Source organism: Pleuronectes platessa, chromosome 5 (assembly GCF_947347685.1).
Source record: "Pleuronectes platessa chromosome 5, fPlePla1.1, whole genome shotgun sequence".
Lineage (NCBI taxonomy): Eukaryota > Metazoa > Chordata > Actinopteri > Pleuronectiformes > Pleuronectidae > Pleuronectes > Pleuronectes platessa.
This window is the reverse complement of record NC_070630.1, coordinates 16751934-16770279: the sequence shown is the minus strand read 5'-3', so window position 1 is coordinate 16770279 and position 18346 is coordinate 16751934. Positions and strand designations below refer to the sequence as shown.

At 40.0% G+C, this 18346-nt stretch overlaps 1 long non-coding RNA gene across 1 annotated transcript; it reads left to right on the top strand.

Moving 5' to 3' along the window:
* Positions 1 to 3385: 3385 nt before the first annotated feature.
* On the top strand, positions 3386 to 10887 carry LOC128440343 (uncharacterized). Its single transcript, XR_008338518.1, has 5 exons — positions 3386 to 3497; positions 4708 to 4828; positions 8355 to 8387; positions 9795 to 9987; positions 10841 to 10887. It is a non-coding gene; the product is annotated as an uncharacterized LOC128440343 (long non-coding RNA).
* Positions 10888 to 18346: the final 7459 nt, after the last annotated feature.

Here is an 18346-nt window from a genome sequence, read left to right as displayed (position 1 = left end):
TTCAGGTTCGTGCATGAGAATAGAGCCTAATTTAACCTTTATCGATCCTTTCCTAATGGTAGTTCAGCCAATATCTATTTTACCAACCTATTTGTTTATTCAATATAGATGACTGTCCGGATATGGGGGATTTTATGTGAACTATCAGCTCGTTTGGAAATGTGACTTTCTGGATGGGCTACACAACACTGTCATATTAGACTAACAAACATATTGCACTAAAGGGAATTAAGCTGTTATAAAATATATACCATATGTACTTTCAGGTCGGTGTCGGCTGAGTGTGAGCAAAGTCTCCTGATGGAGTAAGACAGCGGAGGTTGTTTAGTGATGAGTTTTCTCCTGAAATTAGACTAAACACTGGGTTCCTAATCGGAGCTCCACTCCCATGTAGAATCCACGAACTTGACTGGTGGTGGAAATACAAATACAAGCATCTTCTTACCAAAACCATGCGTCGGCAGCAGCTTTCAACCACGGATGGAAAAACGCACGGTGGAGGAATGAAGTGACATACCTTTGCTTGCAGGACAGGTGAAGAGCTCCTGGAGAAACGCGGCGTCCCTCACGCGTCCGTCAGGGCATCATGCTCGCGCGCTGGTTAATCTACTTTTTCACTATGGCAACAAATGAACCCCCCCTGTCCTCTCTCTCTCTCTTTCTCTCCGCCGCGCCGCGCGCTCCAATGAGGAGGCTCCGCTCGCGTCACAGGTCATCTCTCTCTCTCTCTCTCTCTCTCTCTCTCTCTCTCTCTCTCTCTCTCTCTCTCTCACTATCTCTCTCTCTCTCTTTCTCTCTCTCTGTGTGTGTGTGTATGTTGATATCACACCTACCTCCAAGATACCATCTGGAGATAGATACTGATGGAGAGAGTAGCCTTAGAGGAAGAAGGAGAGATGTGTGTGTGTGTGTGTGTGTGTGTGTGTGTGTGTGTGTGTGTGTGTGTGTGTGTGTGTGTGTAGGACGGAGGGGGGGTTAGAAGCTTGGCTATGACAAGGCTTGGATTAATTTGCCAGCCAAATGCATTTGGGATTAGTGGACCATTAACAGAGCACACACTCACAAACACACACACATACACACACACGCAGACACACACACATGCAGGCTTTAGCTGATACAGTGATAGCCCTCCTAACCCTGACCTCTATCTCATTCACTATCTCTCTTTGTTTCCCTTTCTGGGCTTGTTTTGACACTAACAAATGAGCTAACAGGAGAACAGAGGAGTGCAAATGCATATAAACATACTCTTGTACTCACACTATTTGATAAGTGCCTTTGTGCGTGTGTGTGTGTGTGTGTGTGTGTGTGTGCGTGTGCGCTTGTGTGCGTGTGTGTGTGCGTGTGTGTGTGTGTGTATCTGTGTGTGTGTGTGTGTGTGTATGTGTGTTTGTGTGTGTATGTGTGTGTGTGTGTGTGTGTGTGTTTGTGTGTCTGTTTGCGTGTGTGTGTCCGGCCATGTCTCATGAAGGGACAATGTATCAAAATGTTGTTTTAATACCTTTGATTGATTTCCCAATTGATATTATGTAAATATTCTTAAAGGTTCAGTGTGTGGATCTGAGTGGCATCTAGTGGTTTAGGCTGCAAATCGCAACCGATTAGATACCCTCACTCTCAACTCACACTTGCAGCATGTAAGATAACCTACACAGCCCTCGGGTAACAATAAAATGTGAAAGACCCTTTCTTGTGATTAGTCTGTCCATTCAACATGGCGTGGCAACATTGCAGACTCCATGCAACAGGACCTGACCACGATGTTGGAAATGAACACACAATGTCCTTGTTCAGTCACGGAGGCGTCCACCATGCTCCACAAGTTTCATCTGTCTTTTTTCGCCTTGTCCTTGATTTATTTTTATTTTCACAATAAAGTTGTTTTGAACAGACAAAAACTAATGCTGGAATGATCATTGGCAACCAATCACTGCTGTAGTATTCAACAAGCAGCCAATAGATCAGCTCAGCTAGTCTCATTTGAGGCTGGTCAAACTCCCTCTCTAACGCTCAATCACTCAGGCTAATACACACTAATCCAACTCATCATTCTCTAAGAGGGACACTTCAGACATTATTGATGCAAGTTTGGCTCAACAATGAATGAATTGAATTACTATTGATGAAAGTGAGACAAATCAATGATGTGCGATGGAGCGCTGTGTGTCAAATCACAGAGAAGTGGATTGAAAGACATGATAGAAGAAAATCATCCAGTTAGCGCACTGCATGTGTGTATAAGCTGTTCTTCTGTGAGTGTAGAGAAGGTAGAAGAGAAAGTAAAAGTTAATAACTAAATACATTGATTGAAAATAAATATAATACAATTAAAATGTACTAATTAAATAATGAGTTACCCTAACCGCTCATTAATTATTTCCAGTCCATCATGAGCTCCAAGAAGAGGTTGGACCTGTAGCATATAGCAGTGGGAGAACTGCTGAACACAGGTCCTGTGATCCACTGTCAAATCCCAGGTATTTCCTCGTGTGGGTGTTTATAATCGTAGGGAAAAGTCCGATGTGACGCGAACGCAGCATCTCTGGTATTTTTGGCAGCACGTGAAGGCACCACAGTTCCATCCTCCCCGGCACCAACAGTCCGGTCAACAACACTTCTGCCGCCGCCGCCGCTGCTCCGACCGCCCGCGAACAAGTCCTGCGAGCCTCAGCTCTCTCAGACACCGACATGGACGCCCTCAGGTCGGCGGGGAGAGCCATCATCCGCAGCCCCAGCCTGGCAAAACAGTCGTGGAGCTCCGGCAGACACACAAGTAAGAGAAGAGCTTCATAGGAACATGTGTTTGTTTTGACTTTGGAACGTTGTTTTTGAACGTTTGCCGTTCAAAAACGGAGTTGAACACGCAGTTGTGTTATGTTTCTAAGCAGAGATGACCCTGATTATGTCTCAGGAGCTTATTTAGTCAAATATTGTAAAAATTTCATCACAGAACATGATTTATAATTGTATGTCTTCATTGGCTGAGTCATACGTTGCACAACAGCAATGGTGGCAAACAGAATGTTACACCTTATGTGTTATTATAAGTGTATACAAAATATTATGAAACTGTGCTGGAAAATTTACAATGGCGGGCTGCCACAGTCTAAGTGATTAATAGGAAACACCAGATATTTCACTCTTAAATGAAAGTTCAATATTGTACCAGATAGGTTACTATCATGGCAACATTGATATATATTTCACAATTTAAGTGACTTCTTTCGCCAGCCGATGGAGCTAGAGGATGCTTTTAAAGTCTAGTCTAAAAATCAGCAGGAATACTCAAAATATTCAATTCTCAATCTCATACCCTTATGATCCAACATGCTTGACCATTTCCTCCTCACTCCTCATGCTCCACAGCGCCGTCCAGGCCAAGCAGAAAGATAAGCAGACCATCTCCCAGCTGGAGAAGAGGCTCAAGGCTGACTAGGAGGCTCGGGCCCTGGCTGAGAAACACCTGGCCGGACTGGAGCAAGGCCATGGAACTGGTCAGCTAGTTGTTTCAAGTGTTTGGTTAGCTCCTCCTCCATCTCATCTGTGAATATTCTCTTTACCTCAGCTACTGCACCCCAGGCTACTGATTTTACTTCCCCTTTCCCTTTTTTCTTTATGAATCTTTTGAGGGTTGTCTTATCAATATTTCTATCCCTTCCAGCTTTTATTAAGGACTTCTTTCCTTGCATGACCTCAGCGGCTGCACTCTCCATCTCTGCAAGGGATGTTTGGTCCCAGGTTCTCTTCCTGGTGTATAGTTTCTTGGCATGATGGCTTTTCTACAATGTTTATGACATTAAAAATAAAACATATATAATGTAATATAACACTAGAATATGTTTAATACTAAACCTAACTTGTGCTTCATGGTGGGGTAGTGTGAGACAGTGTTTCACTTTACCCCACAGCATTTGTCCCACTTTACCGGACAGTCACCGTTTTAGAAAAAACAACATCTCTTAGCAATTCAGGCTAATCTTCAGCTAGCATCAATCACATGGTTTTATATGTTGGAAGTTCACCAACATGTATGATATAAGTTTTTCTACCTGAATCAATTTGTTTTGACACAACAGTTGATTAAGCTCAAAGCAAGAAAATGTACTTTTACATGCAAAAAAACAATTTTTTGTGAAAAAACATACTTTCCACAGCATCAGCACCAACTTCTCCTTCATGGCAAGGGGGGAATGGGAGGGGCTTGAAAACATAATGGTCAAATGACCACAAATGTGTTCCGTTGCCTTGATACAGGGGGGGGTCTCACATTACCCGATGTCTCACATTACCCCGCTCTCCCCTACTAATTAAATGATTGTTGGGATGTTAACCTCTGAACCAATGAAAGCAGAGCATCAGTACATATTTCAAGAGATTGGTCTTTGTCCACTCTGGCAGATGAAACCAATGTAAACTCATTTGTTCCTAACTCAATTAAAATGTAAAATAATGTTGCCTGAAGCTGCAGGGGGGGGGGTGAGATAGCTTCATGGTTCCTACGACTTCTCATCACTGGCAGTGCATAAAGTGTACTTTCTTCATTAGGGATTGCTTAGTTGTTGTTTTTTATATAACTATTGTTATATAAAGTGTTGCATACAGCATTTAGGTACAAGTGCACCATATAATATGTTCCCTCTATTTTCTGACTTAACTTTTTGCGTATTCACAATGTAATTGCTCTTTTTCTCCTTTATTCCACAGAGTAGAGTCTAATGACTCTCTTCGCGTTCGTATCAGAGAGCTTGAGACAGAGTATAAGAAGCTCAGCTTGGACATGAAACTTAAGGAGGAGCAGATTAGGGACCTGGAGGGAAAGTGTCAGGTAAGACTGACTATTTTTCATTAACATAATAGTTTGTAAATGTGCACTTACTTGGTCAGTCACAGCATTGAAAAATATATCTTCTCTGTACTAATTCCACAAATCACTGTCTGTCCGTATGTGGATTGCACGTCTCCACATTTATTGCATGTCTATATTGCGCCAAATTAGTAGTTATTGGCTTTACACTTGGCATTTATTTATTGTTAAGGGCCCAAGGAAGTGCAGTATCAAATTTGGTGCAATATAGACATGCAATAAGTTCAATGATAAAAACAATCTAATAAACAGGTGATCAGCGCTCTGTAGCAGTTTGTTGGGACTCATAATGAAGTTGATGTTGTCACCTTCATTTGCCTTAGCTCAATTTATTGAAGGTTACTTTAATGGTTTCAGAAAGAGCTGCAACCTAGTATCACAACAGGCCAAGCAAACAGGGAGGTTTAGAGCAGCCCTAAATGCTCTAATGTAATTAGCTATATTTACCTCTAGCTATCTAAGAGCACTTTAATTTCTAAGAGCACATGATCCTTTAAATAATTTGATGCTGTTTAAGTTTGAGCTATTGGTTTAAATAAATTAAGAGACCCTCTGTTCCATATCAACACTAAAAGTTTTGTTTGAGGAATAAAATAAAATATCCCCAAGAAATAATGTGTTTTGTAGTGTGACCATACATTGATCTAGTATCCTATTACTCTTACCACACAGGAGCTGAGGAAGTACAAAGAGAATGAGAAGGACACAGAGGTGTTGATGTCAGCACTGTCAGCCATGCAGGACAAGACCCAGCACCTGGAAAACAGCCTCAGTGCTGAGACCAGGATCAAACTGGACCTCTTCTCTGCACTGGGAGATGAAAAGACTATGCTTATTTTCTCAAAGTGAAGGTGGCTATGTCACCCTCCTCACTTTGACCATCACTATTAAAGAAAGTCTTGCTGATGGCAATGTAAGCCATTAAGTGGTCTGGTTTTACTCTTTCTAGCTCAAATGTGAACAAATTTTATCTGTGACATCCAAACAAAAAAGCTATTCTTGTCAATGTAGTTTGCTTTATTTATTTATTTCTAGTTATATACAAATTTTACTACAGTAAATGCAACTGCAAAGTGTGCCAACCTTTTCTGTCGTAACAATTAACAAAAGTTAAAAGGTATCCAAACAATCCTTTTCATTTTTAATTTCAAGACGTTCTTAGTTCAGAAGCTACAATTCCATGTAGCTGACAACTGCTTGCAAGCTGTTAGTTAGGGCCCGAGCACTGAATGGTGAGAGGCCCTATTGAAGCTTCAAGGATTCTTCTTCTTATTATTATTATTGTGACGAAACTGAATTGGCTTTTTGAGGGCTTTAACATGCTGAACTTCTTACCAAACTTTGCAGCAAATGGAGAAATTTGAAATGGGCGTGGCAAATTGGCTCAACAGCGCCCCCTGGAACCAGCCCTTAGGTTTCCCCTAGATCGATCTTCAGCAAAATCGGAACACAGGTGTATCGTGACCAGTCATAAAAAAAAAGACTCAAGGGATATTGTGAAAAACGCAACAGGAAGCCCGCCTTTTTCCATTTAGTGGCCATTTTGGCCATATTCCACATTTTTGCTGTGAAGTCAGAGGACAAAGATATAAGGGACTGACTTTAGTTATTCAATTATTGATGAGAATTTTATTACGATAATTATTGATATCATGTTATTGCCTAGCTCCCTGTATTATTTGCAAACTCTTTCCCACCAGTAGAGGAAAGTAATGTTCAAATGTTACGTGCAGTTATCTTTTCACAAGATATCAAATATTTTCTTCGATAGACACTTGTAAAATAAGACTTACATAGTCAGATGTGCAAAAGCAGCCCGTTTAGTTCTGACAAGTGTGGCATGTGAAAAGTTGTCCACAGTAAACATGTTCCTAACTAGAAACATTTACAAATCAAACGTTCCTATCAAATTCACACTTGCATGCATGGGACATTTTTTACCCATGTGTGTAAACTTGATGTAGTAATACAAAAACTATTTTAGTTCAAAAATTAAGAGCGAGAAAATTTATATAATGATTTGTGGTATTCAAAAACAAGATATTTCAATGAATACTTTGTAATATTAAACAATTAAAAAAATAGATTTTAAAAGATATAGCAAAGAAGCACAGCCATGCATGAAATATCATGTGAAATGAATACGGGTCATTTTTTGACCCATGTTGTGCCTTAGAAGGGTAGTGATACAAAAAGGATTTTTATTAAAAAACTAAAAAAGGACAAATGAAAATAAGAATTTGTGATGATTAAAAACAAGTTAGTTGAGGAATTCCTGGAATTCTGAATGATGAAATAAATGTTTTGCAAAGATATTTACAATTAAAACTCCATCGGGTCACTTTTGACCCATGATGTGTATCAAAGGGTTAAAGGCAGATTTTTCCTCCTGAGTGATGGTCCATGTCCTATAATGTGTCATGTTGTTCTTTTGACCTTTATGTTGTCATCACTCCTTCTCCACCTCCTTGCTAAACATCTCCTCACAACCCTCCAGATTGCTACCGAGCCACGACAGACGCATCATCAGGTAATTTACACAACTATATTTCCTCTCCTGCTCTCTTCTTCCACCTTCATCATCATATCAGTTAGCTGGTGCCTGCATGCAAAAAAGGCTCCACAAGGGGCCTAAAGTCTCTGATTTGAAGCCCTGATCCACGAATTATTCCCTGTTTATTGGTAAAACTTTAAAAAATTGCTATCTCACAATGTCAAAAGACAGTGACAAAAAAACGTCCCTGGATCCGCCTCTTTGTCCGTGTAACTGCATCTTTTCCCAGTGTCAGAAGGTAAAGATAAAAGGAACTGACCTTAGTTATTCAGTTATTGAGGAGAATTTTATTACGATAGTTATTGATATCATGTTATTGCCTAGCTCCCTGTATTATTTGCAAACTCTTTCCCACCAGTAGAGGAAAGTAATGTTCAAATATTACGTGCAGTTATCTTTTCACAAGATATCAAATATTTTCTTAGATAGACACTTTTAAAATAAGACTCACATGAATCAGATGTGCAAAAGCAGCCCGTTTAGTTCTGACAAGTAGTTCTGACAAGTGTGGCATGTGAAAAGTTGTCCACAGTAAACATGTTCCTAACTAGAAACATTTACAAATCAAACGTTCCTATCAAATTCACACTTGCATACATGGGACATTTTTTACCCATGTGTGTAAACTTGATGTAGTAATACAAAAACTATTTTAGTTCAAAAATTAAGAGCGAAAAATAAATATTATGATTTGTGGTAATCAAAAACAAAATATTTCAATGAATACTTTGTAATATTAAATAATTAAAAAAATAGATTTGAAAAGATATAGCAAAGAAGCACAGCCATGCATGAAATAACATGTGAAATGAATAAGGGTCATTTTTGACCCATGTTGTGTATCAAAGGATTAAAGGCAGATTTTCCTTTGACCTTTATGTTCTCATCACTCCTTCTCCACCTCCTTGCTAACATCTCCTCACAACCCTCCAGATTGCTACCGAGCCACGACAGACGCATCATCAGGTAATTTACACAACTATGTTTCCTCTCCTGCTCTCTTCTTCCACCTTCATCATCATATCAGTTAGCTGGTGCCTGCATGCAAAAAAGGCTCCACAAGGGGCCTAAAGTCTCTGATTTGAAGCCCTGATCCACGAATTATTCCCTGTTTTTTGGTAAAACTTAAAAAAATTGCTATCTCACAATGTCAAAAGACTGTGACAAAAAAAACCTCCCTGGATCCGCCTCTTTGTCCGTGTAACCGCATCTTTTCCCAGTGTCAGCAGACAAAGATATATGGGACTGATCTAAGTTATTCAGTTATTGATGAGAATTTTATTACGATAATTATTGATATTATGTTATTGCCTAGCTCCCTGTATTATTTGCAAACTCTTTCCCACCAGTAGAGGAAAGTAATGTTCAAATATTACGTGCAGTTATCTTTTCACAAGATATCAAACATTTTCTTAGATAGACACTTTTAAAATAAGACTCACATGAATCAGATGTGCAAAAGCAGCCCGTTTAGTTCTGACAAGTAGTTCTGACAAGTGTGGCATGTGAAAAGTTGTCCACAGTAAACATGTTCCTAACTAGAAACATTTACAAATCAAACGTTCCTATCAAATTTACACTTGCATACGTGGGACATTTTTTACCCATGTGTGTAAACTTGATGTAGTAATACAAAAACTATTTTAGTTCAAAAATTAAGAGCGAGAAAATTTATATAATGATTTGCGGTAATCAAAAACAAGATATTTTAATGAATACTTTGTAATATTAAACAATTAAAAAAATAGATTTTAAAAGATTTGGCAAAGAAGCACAGCCATGCATGAAATAACATGTGAAATGAATACGGGTCATTTTTGACCCATGTTGTGTATCAAAGGGTTAAAGGCAGATTTTCCTTTGACCTTTATGTTGTCATCACTCCTTCTCCACCTCCTTGCTAAACATCTCCTCACAACCCTCCAGATTGCTACCGAGCCACGACAGACGCATCATCAGGTAATTTACACAACTATATTTCCTCTCCTGCTCTCTTCTTCCACCTTCATCATCATATCAGTTAGCTGGTGCCTGAATGCAAAAAAGGCTCCACAAGGGGCCTAAAGTCTCTGATTTGAAGCCCTGATCCACAAATTATTCCCTGTTTATTGGTAAAACTTGTTGGAAATGTATATAATGTCACTTGGAACTTTGCCTTAAATAAAGGCAGAACGCAGCAGGGGGTTGTTTGAGTCTGACACAAGACATTGTGTAAAGATTCTGCTCCAGAAAACGCATTTTTTTGTTATTAACACATCAGCACAGGTTTTGGCCCTTGACATCTTTGTTGGCGTCTTCCACGTCTATAACATCTCTTTTGCATTCTGACATGTATATATGTTTTTCTCAATTTTGCGTCCTTGATCACGTTAGACGGATCGTGACTGACTTCTCCATTGGCAACATCAAGTCCATCTGCAAACTTTTGAAGCTCAAGATGAACACGGCAACCATCATGCATGACTGCGTGGTCAAGCTGCTGAACCACAACGACGAAGAGTCATTCGAGTGTCTCTGCAGCATGCTCACCACCATGGGCAAGGTCCTTGACCTAGAGCAGGCCAAGGTGAGCTGGTCGTAGTCAATTTTACATAAATCTTAAATTTATTTTATTATGGTCTTAGAAAGGTCTGAAGGGCTACAGATTGAAAGCTTCGACATTTACAGGATAATATGCGGCTGGTTTCCCTTTCCAAAATTAGATATTAAGAGAAATGCGTTGTTTGCAGGGATGAAGATGTGATGTGAACTTTTTGATAGCAGTGTTTTTGACATTAGTGCAGCCGAAGTTCAGTTCATGTCTCTGCTTTCATCCCACCAAGATGTATTCTTCTGCACGTGTCAAATAAGTGATTTATGTGGTGATTCTGATTTACAAGGACACACTTTCCAAGACATAAAAGAGGAAAGTTCCGGTGTGATTCAATCCCACAGCAGCTGCTTACAAGTAGCTTATGTGGAAATGGGAATATCCCCTCAGTGTCCCCACTCTGCCTCACTTGGGGACTCCCAGCTGGACTCAGCCGGAGTCCTCAGATACTTGGAGAGACATGAATGATCCCCTTGCCTTTCTGCTCTCTCTCTCTCTCTCTCTCTGCATCACTGTAATGTGTGATTTGATCTTCATCTTATACCAGTCACCCTGCAAACAAAACCTTCTGACCACGGAAACTTAAATAAACTCCAAACTTCCCTATTGGGCTTGTTTGGAGTTTACTGTTTTCATGCTGCTGTTGATGAAATGTTCCGGTTTCATCTCGGGCAGTCAGGAATGTTCCAAGTGATAAACTGGACAATTGGTCAACTCTGTAGAATAATAATATCTGCATCTGCTGTCTGGTCGATTGAACCAGACAGACATGTTGAACATGAACTTCAAGTCTCAAATTAACCGTCTCTCTCCCTCTGTGTCTCACCAGCCTCAGATGGATCAGTATTTTATCCATATTAAAAAAATCCTCACAGAGGGGAAGATTTCATCACGTATACAGCTCATGTTGCAGGATGTCATAGACCTGAGATTGGTGAGTGGGTCTTCGCGATTTTTCTTTCATTTGCACAATTGTAAAGAGTCCAACAGTCAAATTCTTCAAAGTAACATGGATTTTACCACAGAGATTTATTTCAACATTATACTGTTGAAATAACACTGCTGTTGTTAAGGAGATCTAACGCTTTTTAGAAGGACTGATAAAGATAGATACATAGATCATGGCAAAGAAATGTAAGTAACAGGGAAAAAATAGAAGAAACCTGAGGAAGACGTGACGACTATTGATCTTTAATGAATTCATCAGTGTGTCCCCAGTCAGGGAATATTCCTCTGTGATTGACTGATTCCTCTGTTTATGCAAAAATGTATTTAGCACTGTGTGATCGAACCCACACATGCTCCTAAATTCTCTGATCTGTCAAAGATGAAGAGCAAAGAAATCTGTTTTACACTACAGAATCTGTCTGATGCAGGTTTGAAGTCATTGTGGTTCTGTACATTTTTTTTTCTTCAGCACAACTGGGTGTCCACAGGACCCGACCAGGGTCAAAAAAACATTGATCCGAGCCACAGGGTGGCAAAGATTGAAGAGCTAGAGGAGCGGAGAAAAGTGCAGCAGCAACTCCTCACCAAAGAGACCAAGAGACAGCCAGGTCAGGCCTGAAGTTTAAATCCTCTTTAAGGCTTAGAATCACATCGACACAGCTATAGTGACTCAGGAAGCCAGTCTGTAGACCTCCTGTTCCTGTAGCCTGCAGAGATGATATTGTTCCCAACAGCAGACAGGAGGCCCCCTCACTCCCATCTGCTAGCTGAGCCATAATATGTAATCTTGTAACACCATGCCACAGATCAGTCAGATATGTCACTCTGTCTGCCACTTTCACAGTCGTTTGACTCCATTGTATTTCCTGTGAACTAATCTTAAACCTGTATTTCCCTATTTGTTTGTTTTTATGTTTTTTGTGTTGGTGTGTCTCCACAGATCCAAGTGAGCAGAAGGATCAGCGAGTACGGAGAGAGGAGCCGGGCAACACTGTGCCCATGAAAAAGAACAGCCCCAACAATATCCCAACGTTCTCTGAGGTGAGAAGAACTGCAGAGGCTTCGGCACAGATCTTACCATTCTACCTTTTTCTTACCTTCTACTATGAGGGTTGGAGACGTGAAGCTGCTATTTACTTTTTGTCCCTCATAGTTGATTTGCTCATATTTCTACATTGGAATCACAAAAACAATGACAAACAATTACCATGTGGTAACTGGTCGTGTTCCATGGAAACTTAAATTGTTATCAGACTTGACCTCTGGGTAAAATCTGGAGAATTGGCTACAGAATTCAAAAATTTAAATTACTTGAGCTGAAATATTGATTAATGATAGATTGATCTGACAGATTTGAAAAGTACATTTGAATTAATGCTGGAACCTAAAGCAGAGTCAGGACTTTTAAGATTCTGCTGTATGATCTGAAAAATATCATAGTTTATGATTTATACAGATATTAGTAAACAAGTTTCTTAGATTTTCTACCTATTACTGAGTAAAGACTCATAACAGGGGCATTTGTGTCGATTCATTCATGCTTCCTCCTCACGCCCAAGATTTTCAGTATGGCAGTGTAAGAGAGGGTAACCTAAATTATATTTATGTTGCCTTACTTAAGACACTCACACAAACTAAAACACTGGAATTGAAAATCCGTTATTTTGGCTAATTTAAAAGATATTGAGTCATGGTAATAATACTGTTTTTCCCTTTCTTCCTGGTAAAGATTGTAAACCGTTGGGCGCTGCGACCACAACCCAGGGAGATCATCGTGAGCCTGCCTGAGGATGAAGTAGTTAAGCTGAAGAAGTCAGAGGATGCCCGGAAACCAGGCAGGAATAGGGAAAACCTCCCAACGGAACCAAAGTCCAAAGGAACACAGGTACGACCAAGTATACACAAACTGTAATCCACAAAGCAGTGGGCATATATAGAAATGACATATACAGACTTTTCTGATAGTTAATGTTAGTCTACGTGATGGAAGATTTTCAAAGAATTGGAAATTCCAGTAAAAATGTTATTTAAATCTGTAAATATAGGAAAATCATTGTGAGTATTGTATTTTACGTATTACTAGTAGCTTTACAACAGGACTAGTTTTTCATGTGGAGCGAGAGATTGGTCTTTGAGCTTGATGACCTCAGAGTTTAAGTACCTGTTATGACCTATTCCTCTCAGGTTCTCTTCAAGAAGGTCCGCATTATCCTGGACAAGCGGACGCCTGAGAAGTTCAACATGCTGGTGAAGAAGGTGACGGACGTGACCATCGACACAGAGGAGCAGCTCAAAGGAGTCGTGGACCTGGTATTTGAGAAAGCCATCGACGAGCCCAGCTTATCGGTGGCCTACGGGAACATGTGTAGCTGCCTCGCCGAGGTAAGCAGTTCGCCTAGTTGAGCAGAGAAGTGTGTCTACTTTGGAACGAAAGAGTCTTGTGTTTGAAATGTAATTGTTTGAATTGGATTTAGAGCAGTACATAAATATAGTTTTTTGTAAATTGCCGCATTCATCAGATGCAAAAAAAACAATGGAGGAATTAAGGGATCTTTTAACCATCTATTGGAGGAGTGTGCACACAGTGTCTCAATATGCAGTCAACAACTTGTTAAATGTTTATGCAGTAAATGGATCAATTGGTTCATATTCAGCTATTCCTTGATACAGAATAATGCTGTGAAAAGCAACACAATTCAGTACAGTGTGATGATGAGGTTTTATTGTTTTGATGCCTCTAGAGTCTACACCAGACGACACACACTATTTATTAAGGAGTTTGAAAATCAGTCACAAATAATCCTTTAAAACACAATTTATTAAACGTGCATATCCTTAATTATAAACTCTATTAAGAAGAGTTCTAGAGAAACTATTACATTTTCTGTCTGCCATCATTTGATAAAATAACCTTAAATATATATCAGTCATTAATATCAAAATAATCCAGATACGAAAATGTTAATTTGTCGATATATAAAAAACAAATGTTAAGCCCGCAGAAAACTCCAGTTTTTTCAGGGTTAGTTCATTACTATTTTTATTTTAATGCTCATGTTCTCTACTTAATTAATTCCACTTACTGTTCATGTGCAGCTCAAAGTGCCCATCCCTGATGAACCCGATAGCACAGTGAGCTTTATCAAGCTGCTGCTAAGCCGTTGTCAGAAGGAGTTTGAAAAAGACAAGGACGATGATGTGGTGTTTAGGACGAAGCAGAAGGAGCTAGACTCTGCTGCACGGGTAAGTGTGACACCGGATCTTTACCGAAACGTCTTTTACTTTCTGTTTCAACTCTGTTCAAGAGGTTTGTTTTCTTGGTCCCATTAGAGGGATCGTCACAGACTTCGGCTAGAGCTCCAGGAGGCCAAGGATATTATCCGGCGACGTTCCATTGGCTACGTCAAGTTCATCGGCGAACTCTTTAAGCTCAAGAAGCTAAAGGCGTCCGTCATGCATGACTGCATGGTCAAGCTGCTGAAGAACCAAGACAACGTGTCTTTGGAGTGTCTGTGCAGCCTGCTCACCACCATCGGAAAACACTTTGACATAGAGGAGGCCAAGGTGAGCTTGTGGTAGTATATCTGACATAAATCTTAAATTTATTTTATTACTGTCTTAGAAAGATCTGAAGGGCTACAGATTGAAGGATGGTTTCCATTTCCAAAATTAAATATTAAGTGCAATGCGTTGTTTGCAGGGATGAAGATGTGATGTGAACGTTTTGATAGCATTGAATTTTACATTAGTGCCGCCGAAGATCAGTTCATGTCTCTGCTTTCATCCCACCAAGATGTATTCTTCTGCACGTGTCAAATAAGTAATTTAAGAGGTGATTCTGATTTACAAGGACACACTTTCCAAGACATAAAAGAGAAAAGTTCCGGTGTTATTCAATCCCACAGCAGCTGCTTACAATTAAGTTATGTGGAAACGGGAATATTTATAATGTGGTAGTTTCCTCAGCACGGAAGTTTTAATGGTGAACGGTTACAGTGAATCGCCTCCGTTTGTTTCTGGCTATTACTGTTTTCATGCTGCTGTTGATGAAATGTTCCGGTTTCATCTCAGACGGTCAGGACTGTTCCAGGTGATAAACTTGACAATTGGTCCACTCTGTAGAATAATAATATCTGCAACCTGCTGTCTGGTAGATTGAATGGAGACATGCTGAACATGAACTTTGAGTCTCAAATTAACCGTCTCTCTCCCTCTGTGTCTCACCAGCCTCGGATGAATCAGTATTTTTACCAGATCAAAAAAATCGTCAGAGAGGGGAAGACGGCCACTCGTATACAGCTCATATTGAAGGAAATTATAGACCTGAGATTGGTGAGTGGGTCTTCATGACTTTTCTTTCATTTGCACAATTGTAGAGAGTCCAACAGTCAAATTCTTCAAAGTAACATGGATTTTACCACAGAGATTTATTTCAACATGATATTAAATATTTTGGTCATATTCTGTTTAACGAATATCTACACTGCTGTTGTTAAGGAGATCTAACGCTTTTTAGAAGGACTGATAAAGATAGATACATAGATCATGGCAAAGAAATGTAAGAAAATTCCATAGAAACAATGAACAGGGAAAAAATAGAAGAAACCTGAGGAAGACGTGATAACTATTGATCTTTAATGAATTCATCAGTGTGTCCCCAGTCAGGGAATATTCCTCTGTGATTGACTGATTCCTCTGTTCAACCAACAATGTATCTAGCACTGTGTGATCAAACCCACACATGCTCCTAAATTCTCTGATCTGTCAAAGATAAAGAGCAAAGAAATCTGTTTTACACTACAGAATCTGTCTGATTCAGGTTTGAAGTCATTGTGGTTCTGTACATTTTTTTTTCTTCAGCACAACTGGGTGTCCACAGGACCCGACCTGGGTCAAAAAAACATTGATCCGTGCCACAAGGTGGCAAAGATTGAAGAGCGGGAGGAGCCGAGAAAAGTGAAGCAGCAACTCCTCACCAAAGACACCAAGAGACAGCCAGGTCAGGCCTGAAGTTTAAATCCTCTTTAAGGCTTAGAATCACATCGACACAGTTATAGTGACTCAGGAAGCCAGTCTGTAGACCTCCTGTCCCTGTAGCCTGCAGAGATGATATTGTTCCCAACAGCAGACAGGAGGCCCCCTCACTCCCATCTGCTAGCTGAGCCATAATATGTAATCTTGTAACACCATGCCACAGATCAGTCAGATATGTCACTCTGTCTGCCACTTTCACAGCCGTTTGACTCCACTGTATTTCCTGTGAACTAATCTTAAACCTGTATTTCCCTGTTTGTTTGTTTTTATGTTTTTTGTGTTGGTGTGTCTCCACAGATCCAAGTGAGCAGAAGGATCACTGCATAGTGGCTGGCACCACTAGGCAACGGACCTAGTGGTGCCCTAAAGAGCGAGAGTGCGAAAATGACCTGTTTTGAGGTCCCCCGGGTGCACTAAAACTTCTCTCAAATCCCCAAACGGTGGTCCTCAGACTGTAACATCTGTGCAGTCTGTTTGTTGGTATCCACTTCCTGTTTTATTTTGTTGTCCAGGTTCTTGTTTCCTGTGTCTAGATTTACTTCCTGTTTGTTTCCCCACGCACCTGTACCTTGTTTCTCATTAAGCACTCTCTATTTGTACCCTGTGTTTCCCCTCACCCTCTGCCAGATTGTCATTGTCGCCACCGTGTGTGCATGCTCTCCAGCTCTTTCATTCGTGTTTTGGACTACCTGCTTTTTGACTCTGCCTGGATCTATGACTTTGGATTTTGCCTTATCCCTGAATGGACTTTTGAAGTAAAGTTTTATTTTTTATATACTTTATTTCGTTTCTCGTGCTTCTTTTCTGCTACTGAGTCCCAGATCTGTAAAGAACTGTTACACAGACATGATTTTTAGATATTTGAGGTTGTGAGATTGTTTCCTTCGAAGACATGTCACTCTCAAATCTCTCGGACCTGTGCTTATATCCGCATTGAAAAATCGAGGAATTATTTCCGGATCCGTCTCCCATTGGAGCCCCATGTTAATTCCGAATATTTTTCTGAAAAGATTAAAACTGAAAAATAAAACGTAAATCGCTCCCACGGCTCCATTTCTCAGCTCTCACGAATACAAAATATATCTGGTTGTAGTGTAAACTGTTGTGATTCTCAAAATGTTTTCATTTTCCAGATAGGACTTATAGTTTTTGAGTAACAAGTATTTGTTTGATGACGGTGCTAGAGTGTGAAAAAATGTCTCTTCTATTAAAGTAATGATAATTCTCGGAGGAGAATTTATGAAATGAGAAGTACGTTTCTAAACTGCTCGCATGGCCTCATTTTTTGGCTCTAAATAATAATATAAATATGTACTTGTTCGTCCAAACCTTGTGATTCTCACGGTGTTTTCCTTTCACAGGAGTTATAGATTTTGAATTAGAGCATTTTGTTCGGGACCTTCTCCTCAGGTCCTCTGTGTCACAGGTGCGTCGTTAGTGAAGATACACACGCTGAGGAGGGGGGCCAGAGGGGGAGATGGGGACAGGAAGATGTTTAAAGTAGCCATTTCAAAGATGTTGGTCAACAGCATAGGTAGGCTAGTGGTTACAGAAGAGGGTTAGTAAGTCAGAGATTGAGGGTTCAAGTACAACTGATGGCAGAACTTTAAGATTGTCATTTTCTGTGTCTTTCAGAAGGGGAACTTTAAACTCTTTAAATATACAATTGTCATTGATGTTTAAGGTCAATTCAATTGGATCAGTAGGTTGAGCTGCTGACTAAATGATCCACTGGTTGTGAGTTCAAAACCAATAGCAACCAAAAATTGCTTTTGAACAAATATATTAATGTGTATGCAGTGATAGTGATAGTGCCACCTAGTGGTCGGTGGGAAAATGAAGTTTGAGCAATCGGACCCAAATCGCACACACCATCAGATTCCAGACCTGAACAGATATATTAGTGTGTATTCATTGATAGGGATAGCGCCACCTAGTGGTCAGGGTGAAAATTAAGTTTTTAAGAATCGACCCCAAAATTCTGTCACATGATCAGAGTCAACATCTGATCAAGGCAAGACTATGACTGCATACACACTGATAGTGCCACCTAGTGGTCAGTTTGAAAATGAACTATGAGCAATCGACCCCAAAATTCTGTCACATGATCAGAGCCCTGACCTGAAGAGACCTATGAGTGTATGCAGTGTTAGTGATAGCGCCCCCTACTGATCAAGTCGCTCTCTCTTTCTTAAACCAGTCGCTCTCTTTCTCTCTGGGTCTCTCTCTGAAACTGGTACATTTTCTCTCTCTCTCTTGGTCTGTCTCTCTCTCTTAAAGCAGCCAGTCCGTCAATTCAACAATATACATAATGATTTTTATAATGAGTTTAAAATTGTAAAAATGTATCAAA